We start from the raw sequence: 20,570 nt of genomic DNA, 5'->3' as shown, positions 1-20,570 counted from the left end.
CGTAGCCCATATTTACATATAAAAATGCACACAGAGGCTATAAGAAATTGAAATTTGTTACTTTTTGCTCATTTCTATGCTAAGATGTCATGATACAAGAAGTCTAATTGCAAAAGGACTCTTGAATTCAACTTTTTTTTGCAGACAGTATGGTCTGATGACCAGTTTTTCACTTTTCAATGGAAAACTTGCATGTAGTTTTAGTCTCATTTGGCATATATTTGAACCACTTACTATCCTAAAGAAGAAAATTATGATAGCATATGAAATGAATAGGGTGTACTGATCATTGTAAAGTGGTTTTTTTTACAGATTTAGTGAAATATTTGTGATGGACTACAGATTTTATGTACAAAGCTCTTCACATTTCACATACATCAAACAGGCCGTTTAACCAGGGACATAAATACAAATATTCTGCACATTTTTTCTGTGATAATCTACTTTTCTCTAGATTCCGAGTTCACAAATGGTTAATTAAATTTGATTTAAGCATAGAAACACAAATATCAGGAACATAAAAAGCTGTCAGATAGAAAGTCAGCATGGCTCTTAGGCATAAAATGGAAACTGCTTTAAAATGCCTATTTTAGCCGTATAATGCCAAAATGGGACATTTTAACAGAATTTCTGTCAAACAAAGATGTAAATCCTTTACTTTTATTGAGTTTGACAAATTGAAACCAGCAAACCATTCAGGAAAGTTGCCAAAGTACAGAATCTACATTTACGGAATTCATCTCTTAGGCCCGAGAACACAGTTATTTCGTAGTGCATTTCTTTTAGACAATAAATTCAAATTAAAAAAATCGCACCTGCTCTATCTCAAAAAGATTTTTACAGTGTAGTGTACTACTATTGATACAAATAATATCAAAATTATAGAAACTTCTACCAGCTCTAACTCAAAATATTGACAATTCTGTGTTAAGGGGGGCTAAAATTCAGTTTGACAGCTTCAGATATTCTAATTTTTGACCTTTTTTAACTGGACCAAATCACTACTTAACATAAAGATTCAGCACCCAAATTTTTTTAACATGTAATTTCATCCCCTTACTTAATATTTCATGCATAAAATATCAAGAAATAAATTGGGAAAGTGTATCAAAAAAAAATGCAAGTTATACACTGTTCACACTAGGGACTATATTTGTAGACAACGAAAACCAAAGGACGATAACTGTGTCCTTGGACCTATTAGGATAGAAAGACTTGACCAATTTTAATAAAACTTTGCATGACCTAAGCTTAGGCAATTATAAGATAGTTGGCCAAGTTTCATGGCCATAGGATATATATTATAGAAACTAGGGCCATTTTAATATTGAAATTTGGTGGTTTATTTTTGACGTTTAAATCAAATATTTTCAACTGTCAAGATTTTGGCCTAAAAAATTTAAATATTGCAAAAATTTGCTTTTAAAATACTCTTGAATTTAATATAATAAGTATTAAAAGCAACGGAACACTCATTTGATTTATCAGATTTATTACAGTTATTCAAAAGTCAAATTTATATGAGCCTGTGCCTGAAAATAGAGATTTTTGAATTAAGGGAAGCCTTACATAAACATGCATTTTTTTCAACCAATTTGAAGTTTTTGAAGTTTTTTAACCATACATTATTCTTCCATATATATTAAATGTACTTTAAATGTAAAGAAAAGTTACAAAAAGCATACCACATGAGTATAAAATGGTCTTAGGCCATGTAAGACTGAGAATTATTTAGAGTCGATTTAGGCCGTAGCCCATATTTACATATAAAAATGCACACAGAGGCTATAAGAAATTGAAATTTGTTACTTTTTGCTCATTTCTATGCTAAGATGTCATGATACAAGAAGTCTAATTGCAAAAGGACTCTTGAATTCAACTTTTTTTTGCAGACAGTATGGTCTGATGACCAGTTTTTCACTTTTCAATGGAAAACTTGCATGTAGTTTTAGTCTCATTTGGCATATATTTGAACCACTTACTATCCTAAAGAAGAAAATTATGATAGCATATGAAATGAATAGGGTGTACTGATCATTGTAAAGTGTTTTTTTTTACAGATTTAGTGAAATATTTGTGATGGACTACAGATTTTATGTACAAAGCTCTTCACATTTCACATACATCAAACAGGCCGTTTAACCAGGGACATAAATACAAATATTCTGCACATTTTTTCTGTGATAATCTACTTTTCTCTAGATTCCGAGTTCACAAATGGTTAATTAAATTTGATTTAAGCATAGAAACACAAATATCAGGAACATAAAAAGCTGTCAGATAGAAAGTCAGCATGGCTCTTAGGCATAAAATGGAAACTGCTTTAAAATGCCTATTTTAGCCGTATAATGCCAAAATGGGACATTTTAACAGAATTTCTGTCAAACAAAGATGTAAATCCTTTACTTTTATTGAGTTTGACAAATTGAAACCAGCAAACCATTCAGGAAAGTTGCCAAAGTACAGAATCTACATTTACGGAATTCATCTCTTAGGATAGAAAGACTTGACCAATTTTAATAAAACTTTGCATGACCTAAGCTTAGGCAATTATAAGATAGTTGGCCAAGTTTCATGGCCATAGGATATATATTATAGAAACTAGGGCCATTTTAATATTGAAATTTGGTGGTTTATTTTTGACGTTTAAATCAAATATTTTCAACTGTCAAGATTTTGGCCTAAAAAATTTAAATATTGCAAAAATTTGCTTTTAAAATACTCTTGAATTTAATATAATAAGTATTAAAAGCAACGGAACACTCATTTGATTTATCAGATTTATTACAGTTATTCAAAAGTCAAATTTATATGAGCCTGTGCCTGAAAATAGAGATTTTTGAATTAAGGGAAGCCTTACATAAACATGCATTTTTTTCAACCAATTTGAAGCTTTTGAAGTTTTTTAACCATACATTATTCTTCCATATATATTAAATGTACTTTAAATGTAAAGAAAAGTTACAAAAAGCATACCACATGAGTATAAAATGGTCTTAGGCCATGTAAGACTGAGAATTATTTAGAGTCGATTTAGGCCGTAGCCCATATTTACATATAAAAATGCACACAGAGGCTATAAGAAATTGAAATTTGTTACTTTTTGCTCATTTCTATGCTAAGATGTCATGATACAAGAAGTCTAATTGCAAAAGGACTCTTGAATTCAACTTTTTTTTGCAGACAGTATGGTCTGATGACCAGTTTTTCACTTTTCAATGGAAAACTTGCATGTAGTTTTAGTCTCATTTGGCATATATTTGAACCACTTACTATCCTAAAGAAGAAAATTATGATAGCATATGAAATGAATAGGGTGTACTGATCATTGTAAAGTGGTTTTTTTTACAGATTTAGTGAAATATTTGTGATGGACTACAGATTTTATGTACAAAGCTCTTCACATTTCACATACATCAAACAGGCCGTTTAACCAGGGACATAAATACAAATATTCTGCACATTTTTTCTGTGATAATCTACTTTTCTCTAGATTCCGAGTTCACAAATGGTTAATTAAATTTGATTTAAGCATAGAAACACAAATATCAGGAACATAAAAAGCTGTCAGATAGAAAGTCAGCATGGCTCTTAGGCATAAAATGGAAACTGCTTTAAAATGCCTATTTTAGCCGTATAATGCCAAAATGGGACATTTTAACAGAATTTCTGTCAAACAAAGATGTAAATCCTTTACTTTTATTGAGTTTGACAAATTGAAACCAGCAAACCATTCAGGAAAGTTGCCAAAGTACAGAATCTACATTTACGGAATTCATCTCTTAGGCCCGAGAACACAGTTATTTCGTAGTGCATTTCTTTTAGACAATAAATTCAAATTAAAAAAATCGCACCTGCTCTATCTCAAAAAGATTTTTACAGTGTAGTGTACTACTATTGATACAAATAATATCAAAATTATAGAAACTTCTACCAGCTCTAACTCAAAATATTGACAATTCTGTGTTAAGGGGGGCTAAAATTCAGTTTGACAGCTTCAGACATTCTAATTTTTGACCTTTTTTAACTGGACCAAATCACTACTTAACATAAAGATTCAGCACCCAAATTTTTTTAACATGTAATTTCATCCCCTTACTTAATATTTCATGCATAAAATATCAAGAAATAAATTGGGAAAGTGTATCAAAAAAAAATGCAAGTTATACACTGTTCACACTAGGGACTATATTTGTAGACAACGAAAACCAAAGGACGATAACTGTGTCCTTGGACCTATTAGGATAGAAAGACTTGACCAATTTTAATAAAACTTTGCATGACCTAAGCTTAGGCAATTATAAGATAGTTGGCCAAGTTTCATGGCCATAGGATATATATTATAGAAACTAGGGCCATTTTAATATTGAAATTTGGTGGTTTATTTTTGACGTTTAAATCAAATATTTTCAACTGTCAAGATTTTGGCCTAAAAAATTTAAATATTGCAAAAATTTGCTTTTGAAATACTCTTGAATTTAATATAATAAGTATTAAAAGCAACGGAACACTCATTTGATTTATCAGATTTATTACAGTTATTCAAAAGTCAAATTTATATGAGCCTGTGCCTGAAAATAGAGATTTTTGAATTAAGGGAAGCCTTACATAAACATGCATTTTTTTCAACCAATTTGAAGTTTTTGAAGTTTTTTAACCATACATTATTCTTCCATATATATTAAATGTACTTTAAATGTAAAGAAAAGTTACAAAAAGCATACCACATGAGTATAAAATGGTCTTAGGCCATGTAAGACTGAGAATTATTTAGAGTCGATTTAGGCCGTAGCCCATATTTACATATAAAAATGCACACAGAGGCTATAAGAAATTGAAATTTGTTACTTTTTGCTCATTTCTATGCTAAGATGTCATGATACAAGAAGTCTAATTGCAAAAGGACTCTTGAATTCAACTTTTTTTTGCAGACAGTATGGTCTGATGACCAGTTTTTCACTTTTCAATGGAAAACTTGCATGTAGTTTTAGTCTCATTTGGCATATATTTGAACCACTTACTATCCTAAAGAAGAAAATTATGATAGCATATGAAATGAATAGGGTGTACTGATCATTGTAAAGTGGTTTTTTTTACAGATTTAGTGAAATATTTGTGATGGACTACAGATTTTATGTACAAAGCTCTTCACATTTCACATACATCAAACAGGCCGTTTAACCAGGGACATAAATACAAATATTCTGCACATTTTTTCTGTGATAATCTACTTTTCTCTAGATTCCGAGTTCACAAATGGTTAATTAAATTTGATTTAAGCATAGAAACACAAATATCAGGAACATAAAAAGCTGTCAGATAGAAAGTCAGCATGGCTCTTAGGCATAAAATGGAAACTGCTTTAAAATGCCTATTTTAGCCGTATAATGCCAAAATGGGACATTTTAACAGAATTTCTGTCAAACAAAGATGTAAATCCTTTACTTTTATTGAGTTTGACAAATTGAAACCAGCAAACCATTCAGGAAAGTTGCCAAAGTACAGAATCTACATTTACGGAATTCATCTCTTAGGATAGAAAGACTTGACCAATTTTAATAAAACTTTGCATGACCTAAGCTTAGGCAATTATAAGATAGTTGGCCAAGTTTCATGGCCATAGGATATATATTATAGAAACTAGGGCCATTTTAATATTGAAATTTGGTGGTTTATTTTTGACGTTTAAATCAAATATTTTCAACTGTCAAGATTTTGGCCTAAAAAATTTAAATATTGCAAAAATTTGCTTTTAAAATACTCTTGAATTTAATATAATAAGTATTAAAAGCAACGGAACACTCATTTGATTTATCAGATTTATTACAGTTATTCAAAAGTCAAATTTATATGAGCCTGTGCCTGAAAATAGAGATTTTTGAATTAAGGGAAGCCTTACATAAACATGCATTTTTTTCAACCAATTTGAAGCTTTTGAAGTTTTTTAACCATACATTATTCTTCCATATATATTAAATGTACTTTAAATGTAAAGAAAAGTTACAAAAAGCATACCACATGAGTATAAAATGGTCTTAGGCCATGTAAGACTGAGAATTATTTAGAGTCGATTTAGGCCGTAGCCCATATTTACATATAAAAATGCACACAGAGGCTATAAGAAATTGAAATTTGTTACTTTTTGCTCATTTCTATGCTAAGATGTCATGATACAAGAAGTCTAATTGCAAAAGGACTCTTGAATTCAACTTTTTTTTGCAGACAGTATGGTCTGATGACCAGTTTTTCACTTTTCAATGGAAAACTTGCATGTAGTTTTAGTCTCATTTGGCATATATTTGAACCACTTACTATCCTAAAGAAGAAAATTATGATAGCATATGAAATGAATAGGGTGTACTGATCATTGTAAAGTGGTTTTTTTACAGATTTAGTGAAATATTTGTGATGGACTACAGATTTTATGTACAAAGCTCTTCACATTTCACATACATCAAACAGGCCGTTTAACCAGGGACATAAATACAAATATTCTGCACATTTTTTCTGTGATAATCTACTTTTCTCTAGATTCCGAGTTCACAAATGGTTAATTAAATTTGATTTAAGCATAGAAACACAAATATCAGGAACATAAAAAGCTGTCAGATAGAAAGTCAGCATGGCTCTTAGGCATAAAATGGAAACTGCTTTAAAATGCCTATTTTAGCCGTATAATGCCAAAATGGGACATTTTAACAGAATTTCTGTCAAACAAAGATGTAAATCCTTTACTTTTATTGAGTTTGACAAATTGAAACCAGCAAACCATTCAGGAAAGTTGCCAAAGTACAGAATCTACATTTACGGAATTCATCTCTTAGGCCCGAGAACACAGTTATTTCGTAGTGCATTTCTTTTAGACAATAAATTCAAATTAAAAAAATCGCACCTGCTCTATCTCAAAAAGATTTTTACAGTGTAGTGTACTACTATTGATACAAATAATATCAAAATTATAGAAACTTCTACCAGCTCTAACTCAAAATATTGACAATTCTGTGTTAAGGGGGGCTAAAATTCAGTTTGACAGCTTCAGACATTCTAATTTTTGACCTTTTTTAACTGGACCAAATCACTACTTAACATAAAGATTCAGCACCCAAATTTTTTTAACATGTAATTTCATCCCCTTACTTAATATTTCATGCATAAAATATCAAGAAATAAATTGGGAAAGTGTATCAAAAAAAAATGCAAGTTATACACTGTTCACACTAGGGACTATATTTGTAGACAACGAAAACCAAAGGACGATAACTGTGTCCTTGGACCTATTAGGATAGAAAGACTTGACCAATTTTAATAAAACTTTGCATGACCTAAGCTTAGGCAATTATAAGATAGTTGGCCAAGTTTCATGGCCATAGGATATATATTATAGAAACTAGGGCCATTTTAATATTGAAATTTGGTGGTTTATTTTTGACGTTTAAATCAAATATTTTCAACTGTCAAGATTTTGGCCTAAAAAATTTAAATATTGCAAAAATTTGCTTTTAAAATACTCTTGAATTTAATATAATAAGTATTAAAAGCAACGGAACACTCATTTGATTTATCAGATTTATTACAGTTATTCAAAAGTCAAATTTATATGAGCCTGTGCCTGAAAATAGAGATTTTTGAATTAAGGGAAGCCTTACATAAACATGCATTTTTTTCAACCAATTTGAAGTTTTTGAAGTTTTTTAACCATACATTATTCTTCCATATATATTAAATGTACTTTAAATGTAAAGAAAAGTTACAAAAAGCATACCACATGAGTATAAAATGGTCTTAGGCCATGTAAGACTGAGAATTATTTAGAGTCGATTTAGGCCGTAGCCCATATTTACATATAAAAATGCACACAGAGGCTATAAGAAATTGAAATTTGTTACTTTTTGCTCATTTCTATGCTAAGATGTCATGATACAAGAAGTCTAATTGCAAAAGGACTCTTGAATTCAACTTTTTTTTGCAGACAGTATGGTCTGATGACCAGTTTTTCACTTTTCAATGGAAAACTTGCATGTAGTTTTAGTCTCATTTGGCATATATTTGAACCACTTACTATCCTAAAGAAGAAAATTATGATAGCATATGAAATGAATAGGGTGTACTGATCATTGTAAAGTGGTTTTTTTTACAGATTTAGTGAAATATTTGTGATGGACTACAGATTTTATGTACAAAGCTCTTCACATTTCACATACATCAAACAGGCCATTTAACCAGGGACATAAATACAAATATTCTGCACATTTTTTCTGTGAAAATCTACTTTTCTCTAGATTCCGAGTTCACAAATGGTTAATTAAATTTGATTTAAGCATAGAAACACAAATATCAGGAACATAAAAAGCTGTCAGATAGAAAGTCAGCATGGCTCTTAGGCATAAAATGGAAACTGCTTTAAAATGCCTATTTTAGCCGTATAATGCCAAAATGGGACATTTTAACAGAATTTCTGTCAAACAAAGATGTAAATCCTTTACTTTTATTGAGTTTGACAAATTGAAACCAGCAAACCATTCAGGAAAGTTGCCAAAGTACAGAATCTACATTTACGGAATTCATCTCTTAGGCCCGAGAACACAGTTATTTCGTAGTGCATTTCTTTTAGACAATAAATTCAAATTAAAAAAATTGCACCTGCTCTATCTCAAAAAGATTTTTACAGTGTAGTGTACTACTATTGATACAAATAATATCAAAATTATAGAAACTTCTACCAGCTCTAACTCAAAATATTGACAATTCTGTGTTAAGGGGGGCTAAAATTCAGTTTGACAGCTTCAGACATTCTAATTTTTGACCTTTTTTAACTGGACCAAATCACTACTTAACATAAAGATTCAGCACCCAAATTTTTTTAACATGTAATTTCATCCCCTTACTTAATATTTCATGCATAAAATATCAAGAAATAAATTGGGAAAGTGTATCAAAAAAAAATGCAAGTTATACACTGTTCACACTAGGGACTATATTTGTAGACAACGAAAACCAAAGGACGATAACTGTGTCCTTGGACCTAATTATTAGGATAGAAAGACTTGACCAATTTTAATAAAACTTTGCATGACCTAAGCTTAGGCAATTATAAGATAGTTGGCCAAGTTTCATGGCCATAGGATATATATTATAGAAACTAGGGCCATTTTAATATTGAAATTTGGTGGTTTATTTTTGACGTTTAAATCAAATATTTTCAACTGTCAAGATTTTGGCCTAAAAAATTTAAATATTGCAAAAATTTGCTTTTAAAATACTCTTGAATTTAATATAATAAGTATTAAAAGCAACGGAACACTCATTTGATTTATCAGATTTATTACAGTTATTCAAAAGTCAAATTTATATGAGCCTGTGCCTGAAAATAGAGATTTTTGAATTAAGGGAAGCCTTACATAAACATGCATTTTTTTCAACCAATTTGAAGTTTTTGAAGTTTTTTAACCATACATTATTCTTCCATATATATTAAATGTACTTTAAATGTAAAGAAAAGTTACAAAAAGCATACCACATGAGTATAAAATGGTCTTAGGCCATGTAAGACTGAGAATTATTTAGAGTCGATTTAGGCCGTAGCCCATATTTACATATAAAAATGCACACAGAGGCTATAAGAAATTGAAATTTGTTACTTTTTGCTCATTTCTATGCTAAGATGTCATGATACAAGAAGTCTAATTGCAAAAGGACTCTTGAATTCAACTTTTTTTTGCAGACAGTATGGTCTGATGACCAGTTTTTCACTTTTCAATGGAAAACTTGCATGTAGTTTTAGTCTCATTTGGCATATATTTGAACCACTTACTATCCTAAAGAAGAAAATTATGATAGCATATGAAATGAATAGGGTGTACTGATCATTGTAAAGTGGTTTTTTTTACAGATTTAGTGAAATATTTGTGATGGACTACAGATTTTATGTACAAAGCTCTTCACATTTCACATACATCAAACAGGCCGTTTAACCAGGGACATAAATACAAATATTCTGCACATTTTTTCTGTGATAATCTACTTTTCTCTAGATTCCGAGTTCACAAATGGTTAATCAAATTTGATTTAAGCATAGAAACACAAATATCAGGAACATAAAAAGCTGTCAGATAGAAAGTCAGCATGGCTCTTAGGCATAAAATGGAAACTGCTTTAAAATGCCTATTTTAGCCGTATAATGCCAAAATGGGACATTTTAACAGAATTTCTGTCAAACAAAGATGTAAATCCTTTACTTTTATTGAGTTTGACAAATTGAAACCAGCAAACCATTCAGGAAAGTTGCCAAAGTACAGAATCTACATTTACGGAATTCATCTCTTAGGCCCGAGAACACAGTTATTTCGTAGTGCATTTCTTTTAGACAATAAATTCAAATTAAAAAAATCGCACCTGCTCTATCTCAAAAAGATTTTTACAGTGTAGTGTACTACTATTGATACAAATAATATCAAAATTATAGAAACTTCTACCAGCTCTAACTCAAAATATTGACAATTCTGTGTTAAGGGGGGCTAAAATTCAGTTTGACAGCTTCAGACATTCTAATTTTTGACCTTTTTTAACTGGACCAAATCACTACTTAACATAAAGATTCAGCACCCAAATTTTTTTAACATGTAATTTCATCCCCTTACTTAATATTTCATGCATAAAATATCAAGAAATAAATTGGGAAAGTGTATCAAAAAAAAATGCAAGTTATACACTGTTCACACTAGGGACTATATTTGTAGACAACGAAAACCAAAGGACGATAACTGTGTCCTTGGACCTAATTATTAGGATAGAAAGACTTGACCAATTTTAATAAAACTTTGCATGACCTAAGCTTAGGCAATTATAAGATAGTTGGCCAAGTTTCATGGCCATAGGATATATATTATAGAAACTAGGGCCATTTTAATATTGAAATTTGGTGGTTTATTTTTGACGTTTAAATCAAATATTTTCAACTGTCAAGATTTTGGCCTAAAAAATTTAAATATTGCAAAAATTTGCTTTTAAAATACTCTTGAATTTAATATAATAAGTATTAAAAGCAACGGAACACTCATTTGATTTATCAGATTTATTACAGTTATTCAAAAGTCAAATTTATATGAGCCTGTGCCTGAAAATAGAGATTTTTGAATTAAGGGAAGCCTTACATAAACATGCATTTTTTTCAACCAATTTGAAGTTTTTGAAGTTTTTTAACCATACATTATTCTTCCATATATATTAAATGTACTTTAAATGTAAAGAAAAGTTACAAAAAGCATACCACATGAGTATAAAATGGTCTTAGGCCATGTAAGACTGAGAATTATTTAGAGTCGATTTAGGCCGTAGCCCATATTTACATATAAAAATGCACACAGAGGCTATAAGAAATTGAAATTTGTTACTTTTTGCTCATTTCTATGCTAAGATGTCATGATACAAGAAGTCTAATTGCAAAAGGACTCTTGAATTCAACTTTTTTTTGCAGACAGTATGGTCTGATGACCAGTTTTTCACTTTTCAATGGAAAACTTGCATGTAGTTTTAGTCTCATTTGGCATATATTTGAACCACTTACTATCCTAAAGAAGAAAATTATGATAGCATATGAAATGAATAGGGTGTACTGATCATTGTAAAGTGGTTTTTTTTACAGATTTAGTGAAATATTTGTGATGGACTACAGATTTTATGTACAAAGCTCTTCACATTTCACATACATCAAACAGGCCGTTTAACCAGGGACATAAATACAAATATTCTGCACATTTTTTCTGTGATAATCTACTTTTCTCTAGATTCCGAGTTCACAAATGGTTAATTAAATTTGATTTAAGCATAGAAACACAAATATCAGGAACATAAAAAGCTGTCAGATAGAAAGTCAGCATGGCTCTTAGGCATAAAATGGAAACTGCTTTAAAATGCCTATTTTAGCCGTATAATGCCAAAATGGGACATTTTAACAGAATTTCTGTCAAACAAAGATGTAAATCCTTTACTTTTATTGAGTTTGACAAATTGAAACCAGCAAACCATTCAGGAAAGTTGCCAAAGTACAGAATCTACATTTACGGAATTCATCTCTTAGGATAGAAAGACTTGACCAATTTTAATAAAACTTTGCATGACTTAAGCTTAGGCAATTATAAGATAGTTGGCCAAGTTTCATGGCCATAGGATATATATTATAGAAACTAGGGCCATTTTAATATTGAAATTTGGTGGTTTATTTTTGACGTTTAAATCAAATATTTTCAACTGTCAAGATTTTGGCCTAAAAAATTTAAATATTGCAAAAATTTGCTTTTAAAATACTCTTGAATTTAATATAATAAGTATTAAAAGCAACGGAACACTCATTTGATTTATCAGATTTATTACAGTTATTCAAAAGTCAAATTTATATGAGCCTGTGCCTGAAAATAGAGATTTTTGAATTAAGGGAAGCCTTACATAAACATGCATTTTTTTCAACCAATTTGAAGTTTTTGAAGTTTTTTAACCATACATTATTCTTCCATATATATTAAATGTACTTTAAATGTAAAGAAAAGTTACAAAAAGCATACCACATGAGTATAAAATGGTCTTAGGCCATGTAAGACTGAGAATTATTTAGAGTCGATTTAGGCCGTAGCCCATATTTACATATAAAAATGCACACAGAGGCTATAAGAAATTGAAATTTGTTACTTTTTGCTCATTTCTATGCTAAGATGTCATGATACAAGAAGTCTAATTGCAAAAGGACTCTTGAATTCAACTTTTTTTTGCAGACAGTATTGTCTGATGACCAGTTTTTCACTTTTCAATGGAAAACTTGCATGTAGTTTTAGTCTCATTTGGCATATATTTGAACCACTTACTATCCTAAAGAAGAAAATTATGATAGCATATGAAATGAATAGGGTGTACTGATCATTGTAAAGTGGTTTTTTTTACAGATTTAGTGAAATATTTGTGATGGACTACAGATTTTATGTACAAAGCTCTTCACATTTCACATACATCAAACAGGCCGTTTAACCAGGGACATAAATACAAATATTCTGCACATTTTTTCTGTGATAATCTACTTTTCTCTAGATTCCGAGTTCACAAATGGTTAATTAAATTTGATTTAAGCATAGAAACACAAATATCAGGAACATAAAAAGCTGTCAGATAGAAAGTCAGCATGGCTCTTAGGCATAAAATGGAAACTGCTTTAAAATGCCTATTTTAGCCGTATAATGCCAAAATGGGACATTTTAACAGAATTTCTGTCAAACAAAGATGTAAATCCTTTACTTTTATTGAGTTTGACAAATTGAAACCAGCAAACCATTCAGGAAAGTTGCCAAAGTACAGAATCTACATTTACGGAATTCATCTCTTAGGCCCGAGAACACAGTTATTTCGTAGTGCATTTCTTTTAGACAATAAATTCAAATTAAAAAAATCGCACCGGCTCTATCTCAAAAAGATTTTTACAGTGTAGTGTACTACTATTGATACAAATAATATCAAAATTATAGAAACTTCTACCAGCTCTAACTCAAAATATTGACAATTCTGTGTTAAGGGGGGCTAAAATTCAGTTTGACAGCTTCAGACATTCTAATTTTTGACCTTTTTTAACTGGACCAAATCACTACTTAACATAAAGATTCAGCACCCAAATTTTTTTAACATGTAATTTCATCCCCTTACTTAATATTTCATGCATAAAATATCAAGAAATAAATTGGGAAAGTGTATCAAAAAAAAATGCAAGTTATACACTGTTCACACTAGGGACTATATTTGTAGACAACGAAAACCAAAGGACGATAACTGTGTCCTTGGACCTATTAGGATAGAAAGACTTTACCAATTTTAATAAAACTTTGCATGACCTAAGCTTAGGCAATTATAAGATAGTTGGCCAAGTTTCATGGCCATAGGATATATATTATAGAAACTAGGGCCATTTTAATATTGAAATTTGGTGGTTTATTTTTGACGTTTAAATCAAATATTTTCAACTGTCAAGATTTTGGCCTAAAAAATTTAAATATTGCAAAAATTTGCTTTTAAAATACTCTTGAATTTAATATAATAAGTATTAAAAGCAACGGAACACTCATTTGATTTATCAGATTTATTACAGTTATTCAAAAGTCAAATTTATATGAGCCTGTGCCTGAAAATAGAGATTTTTGAATTAAGGGAAGCCTTACATAAACATGCATTTTTTTCAACCAATTTGAAGTTTTTGAAGTTTTTTAACCATACATTATTCTTCCATATATATTAAATGTACTTTAAATGTAAAGAAAAGTTACAAAAAGCATACCACATGAGTATAAAATGGTCTTAGGCCATGTAAGACTGAGAATTATTTAGAGTCGATTTAGGCCGTAGCCCATATTTACATATAAAAATGCACACAGAGGCTATAAGAAATTGAAATTTGTTACTTTTTGCTCATTTCTATGCTAAGATGTCATGATACAAGAAGTCTAATTGCAAAAGGACTCTTGAATTCAACTTTTTTTTGCAGACAGTATGGTCTGATGACCAGTTTTTCACTTTTCAATGGAAAACTTGCATGTAGTTTTAGTCTCATTTGGCATATATTTGAACCACTTACTATCCTAAAGAAGAAAATTATGATAGCATATGAAATGAATAGGGTGTACTGATCATTGTAAAGTGGTTTTTTTTACAGATTTAGTGAAATATTTGTGATGGACTACAGATTTTATGTACAAAGCTCTTCACATTTCACATACATCAAACAGGCCGTTTAACCAGGGACATAAATACAAATATTCTGCACATTTTTTCTGTGATAATCTACTTTTCTCTAGATTCCGAGTTCACAAATGGTTAATTAAATTTGATTTAAGCATAGAAACACAAATATCAGGAACATAAAAAGCTGTCAGATAGAAAGTCAGCATGGCTCTTAGGCATAAAATGGAAACTGCTTTAAAATGCCTATTTTAGCCGTATAATGCCAAAATGGGACATTTTAACAGAATTTCTGTCAAACAAAGATGTAAATCCTTTACTTTTATTGAGTTTGACAAATTGAAACCAGCAAACCATTCAGGAAAGTTGCCAAAGTACAGAATCTACATTTACGGAATTCATCTATTAGGATAGAAAGACTTGACCAATTTTAATAAAACTTTGCATGACCTAAGCTTAGGCAATTATAAGATAGTTGGCCAAGTTTCATGGCCATAGGATATATATTATAGAAACTAGGGCCATTTTAATATTGAAATTTGGTGGTTTATTTTTGACGTTTAAATCAAATATTTTCAACTGTCAAGATTTTGGCCTAAAAAATTTAAATATTGCAAAAATTTGCTTTTAAAATACTCTTGAATTTAATATAATAAGTATTAAAAGCAACGGAACACTCATTTGATTTATCAGATTTATTACAGTTATTCAAAAGTCAAATTTATATGAGCCTGTGCCTGAAAATAGAGATTTTTGAATTAAGGGAAGCCTTACATAAACATGCATTTTTTTCAACCAATTTGAAGTTTTTGAAGTTTTTTAACCATACATTATTCTTCCATATATATTAAATGTACTTTAAATGTAAAGAAAAGTTACAAAAAGCATACCACATGAGTATAAAATGGTCTTAGGCCATGTAAGACTGAGAATTATTTAGAGTCGATTTAGGCCGTAGCCCATATTTACATATAAAAATGCACACAGAGGCTATAAGAAATTGAAATTTGTTACTTTTTGCTCATTTCTATGCTAAGATGTCATGATACAAGAAGTCTAATTGCAAAAGGACTCTTGAATTCAACTTTTTTTTGCAGACAGTATGGTCTGATGACCAGTTTTTCACTTTTCAATGGAAAACTTGCATGTAGTTTTAGTCTCATTTGGCATATATTTGAACCACTTACTATCCTAAAGAAGAAAATTATGATAGCATATGAAATGAATAGGGTGTACTGATCATTGTAAAGTGGTTTTTTTTACAGATTTAGTGAAATATTTGTGATGGACTACAGATTTTATGTACAAAGCTCTTCACATTTCACATACATCAAACAGGCCGTTTAACCAGGGACATAAATACAAATATTCTGCACATTTTTTCTGTGATAATCTACTTTTCTCTAGATTCCGAGTTCACAAATGGTTAATTAAATTTGATTTAAGCATAGAAACACAAATATCAGGAACATAAAAAGCTGTCAGATAGAAAGTCAGCATGGCTCTTAGGCATAAAATGGAAACTGCTTTAAAATGCCTATTTTAGCCGTATAATGCCAAAATGGGACATTTTAACAGAATTTCTGTCAAACAAAGATGTAAATCCTTTACTTTTATTGAGTTTGACAAATTGAAACCAGCAAACCATTCAGGAAAGTTGCCAAAGTACAGAATCTACATTTACGGAATTCATCTATTAGGATAGAAAGACTTGACCAATTTTAATAAAACTTTGCATGACCTAAGCTTAGGCAATTATAAGATAGTTGGCCAAGTTTCATGGCCATAGGATATATATTATAGAAACTAGGGCCATTTTAATATTGAAATTTGGTGGTTTATTTTTGACGTTTAAATCAAATATTTTCAACTGTCAAGATTTTGGCCTAAAAAATTTAAATATTGCAAAAATTTGCTTTTAAAATACTCTTGAATTTAATATAATAAGTATTAAAAGCAACGGAACACTCATTTGATTTATCAGATTTATTACAGTTATTCAAAAGTCAAATTTATATGAGCCTGTGCCTGAAAATAGAGATTTTTGAATTAAGGGAAGCCTTACATAAACATGCATTTTTTTCAACCAATTTGAAGTTTTTGAAGTTTTTTAACCATACATTATTCTTCCATATATATTAAATGTACTTTAAATGTAAAGAAAAGTTACAAAAAGCATACCACATGAGTATAAAATGGTCTTAGGCCATGTAAGACTGAGAATTATTTAGAGTCGATTTAGGCCGTAGCCCATATTTACATATAAAAATGCACACAGAGGCTATAAGAAATTGAAATTTGTTACTTTTTGCTCATTTCTATGCTAAGATGTCATGATACAAGAAGTCTAATTGCAAAAGGACTCTTGAATTCAACTTTTTTTTGCAGACAGTATGGTCTGATGACCAGTTTTTCACTTTTCAATGGAAAACTTGCATGTAGTTTTAGTCTCATTTGGCATATATTTGAACCACTTACTATCCTAAAGAAGAAAATTATGATAGCATATGAAATGAATAGGGTGTACTGATCATTGTAAAGTGGTTTTTTTTACAGATTTAGTGAAATATTTGTGATGGACTACAGATTTTATGTACAAAGCTCTTCACATTTCACATACATCAAACAGGCCGTTTAACCAGGGACATAAATACAAATATTCTGCACATTTTTTCTGTGATAATCTACTTTTCTCTAGATTCCGAGTTCACAAATGGTTAATTAAATTTGATTTAAGCATAGAAACACAAATATCAGGAACATAAAAAGCTGTCAGATAGAAAGTCAGCATGGCTCTTAGGCATAAAATGGAAACTGCTTTAAAATGCCTATTTTAGCCGTATAATGCCAAAATGGGACATTTTAACAGAATTTCTGTCAAACAAAGATGTAAATCCTTTACTTTTATTGAGTTTGACAAATTGAAACCAGCAAACCATTCAGGAAAGTTGCCAAAGTACAGAATCTACATTTACGGAATTCATCTATTAGGATAGAAAGACTTGACCAATTTTAATAAAACTTTGCATGACCTAAGCTTAGGCAATTATAAGATAGTTGGCCAAGTTTCATGGCCATAGGATATATATTATAGAAACTAGGGCCATTTTAATATTGAAATTTGGTGGTTTATTTTTGACGTTTAAATCAAATATTTTCAACTGTCAAGATTTTGGCCTAAAAAATTTAAATATTGCAAAAATTTGCTTTTAAAATACTCTTGAATTTAATATAATAAGTATTAAAAGCAACGGAACACTCATTTGATTTATCAGATTTATTACAGTTATTCAAAAGTCAAATTTATATGAGCCTGTGCCTGAAAATAGAGATTTTTGAATTAAGGGAAGCCTTACATAAACATGCATTTTTTTCAACCAATTTGAAGTTTTTGAAGTTTTTTAACCATACATTATTCTTCCATATATATTAAATGTACTTTAAATGTAAAGAAAAGTTACAAAAAGCATACCACATGAGTATAAAATGGTCTTAGGCCATGTAAGACTGAGAATTATTTAGAGTCGATTTAGGCCGTAGCCCATATTTACATATAAAAATGCACACAGAGGCTATAAGAAATTGAAATTTGTTACTTTTTGCTCATTTCTATGCTAAGATGTCATGATACAAGAAGTCTAATTGCAAAAGGACTCTTGAATTCAACTTTTTTTTGCAGACAGTATGGTCTGATGACCAGTTAACTTACATGTAGTTTTAGTCTCATTTGGCATATATTTGAACCACTTACTATCCTAAAGAAGAAAATTATGATAGCATATGAAATGAATAGGGTGTACTGATCATTGTAAAGTGGTTTTTTTTACAGATTTAGTGAAATATTTGTGATGGACTACAGATTTTATGTACAAAGCTCTTCACATTTCACATACATCAAACAGGCCGTTTAACCAGGGACATAAATACAAATATTCTGCACATTTTTTCTGTGATAATCTACTTTTCTCTAGATTCCGAGTTCACAAATGGTTAATTAAATTTGATTTAAGCATAGAAACACAAATATCAGGAACATAAAAAGCTGTCAGATAGAAAGTCAGCATGGCTCTTAGGCATAAAATGGAAACTGCTTTAAAATGCCTATTTTAGCCGTATAATGCCAAAATGGGACATTTTAACAGAATTTCTGTCAAACAAAGATGTAAATCCTTTACTTTTATTGAGTTTGACAAATTGAAACCAGCAAACCATTCAGGAAAGTTGCCAAAGTACAGAATCTACATTTACGGAATTCATCTCTTAGGTCCAAGGACACAGGTATCGTCCTTTGGTTTTCGTTGTCTACAAATATAGTCCCTAGTGTGAACAGTGTATAACTTGCATTTTTTTTTGATACACTTTCCCAATTTATTTCTTGATATTTTATGCATGAAATATTAAGTAAGGGGATGAAATTACATGTTAAAAAAATTTGGGTGCTGAATCTTTATGTTAAGTAGTGATTTGGTCCAGTTAAAAAAGGTCAAAAATTAGAATGTCTGAAGCTGTCAAACTGAATTTTAGCCCCCCTTAACACAGAATTGTCAATATTTTGAGTTAGAGCTGGTAGAAGTTTCTATAATTTTGATATTATTTGTATCAATAGTAGTACACTACACTGTAAAAATCTTTTTGAGATAGAGCAGGTGCGATTTTTTTAATTTGAATTTATTGTCTAAAAGAAATGCACTACGAAATAACTGTGTTCTCGGGCCTAAGAGATGAATTCCGTAAATGTAGATTCTGTACTTTGGCAACTTTCCTGAATGGTTTGCTGGTTTCAATTTGTCAAACTCAATAAAAGTAAAGGATTTACATCTTTGTTTGACAGAAATTCTGTTAAAATGTCCCATTTTGGCATTATACGGCTAAAATAGGCATTTTAAAGCAGTTTCCATTTTATGCCTAAGAGCCATGCTGACTTTCTATCTGACAGCTTTTTATGTTCCTGATATTTGTGTTTCTATGCTTAAATCAAATTTAATTAACCATTTGTGAACTCGGAATCTAGAGAAAAGTAGATTATCACAGAAAAAATGTGCAGAATATTTGTATTTATGTCCCTGGTTAAACGGCCTGTTTGATGTATGTGAAATGTGAAGAGCTTTGTACATAAAATCTGTAGTCCATCACAAATATTTCACTAAATCTGTAAAAAAAACCACTTTACAATGATCAGTACACCCTATTCATTTCATATGCTATCATAATTTTCTTCTTTAGGATAGTAAGTGGTTCAAATATATGCCAAATGAGACTAAAACTACATGTAAGTTTTCCATTGAAAAGTGAAAAACTGGTCATCAGACCATACTGTCTGCAAAAAAAAGTTGAATTCAAGAGTCCTTTTGCAATTAGACTTCTTGTATCATGACATCTTAGCATAGAAATGAGCAAAAAGTAACAAATTTCAATTTCTTATAGCCTCTGTGTGCATTTTTATATGTAAATATGGGCTACGGCCTAAATCGACTCTAAATAATTCTCAGTCTTACATGGCCTAAGACCATTTTATACTCATGTGGTATGCTTTTTGTAACTTTTCTTTACATTTAAAGTACATTTAATATATATGGAAGAATAATGTATGGTTAAAAAACTTCAAAAACTTCAAATTGGTTGAAAAAAATGCATGTTTATGTAAGGCTTCCCTTAATTCAAAAATCTCTATTTTCAGGCACAGGCTCATATAAATTTGACTTTTGAATAACTGTAATAAATCTGATAAATCAAATGAGTGTTCCGTTGCTTTTAATACTTATTATATTAAATTCAAGAGTATTTTAAAAGCAAATTTTTGCAATATTTAAATTTTTTAGGCCAAAATCTTGACAGTTGAAAATATTTGATTTAAACGTCAAAAA

The sequence above is a fragment of the Mytilus californianus genome, unplaced genomic scaffold (assembly GCF_021869535.1).
Source record: "Mytilus californianus isolate M0D057914Y unplaced genomic scaffold, xbMytCali1.0.p SCAF_4, whole genome shotgun sequence".
Lineage (NCBI taxonomy): Eukaryota > Metazoa > Mollusca > Bivalvia > Mytilida > Mytilidae > Mytilus > Mytilus californianus.
This window is presented reverse-complemented; position numbering follows the sequence as displayed.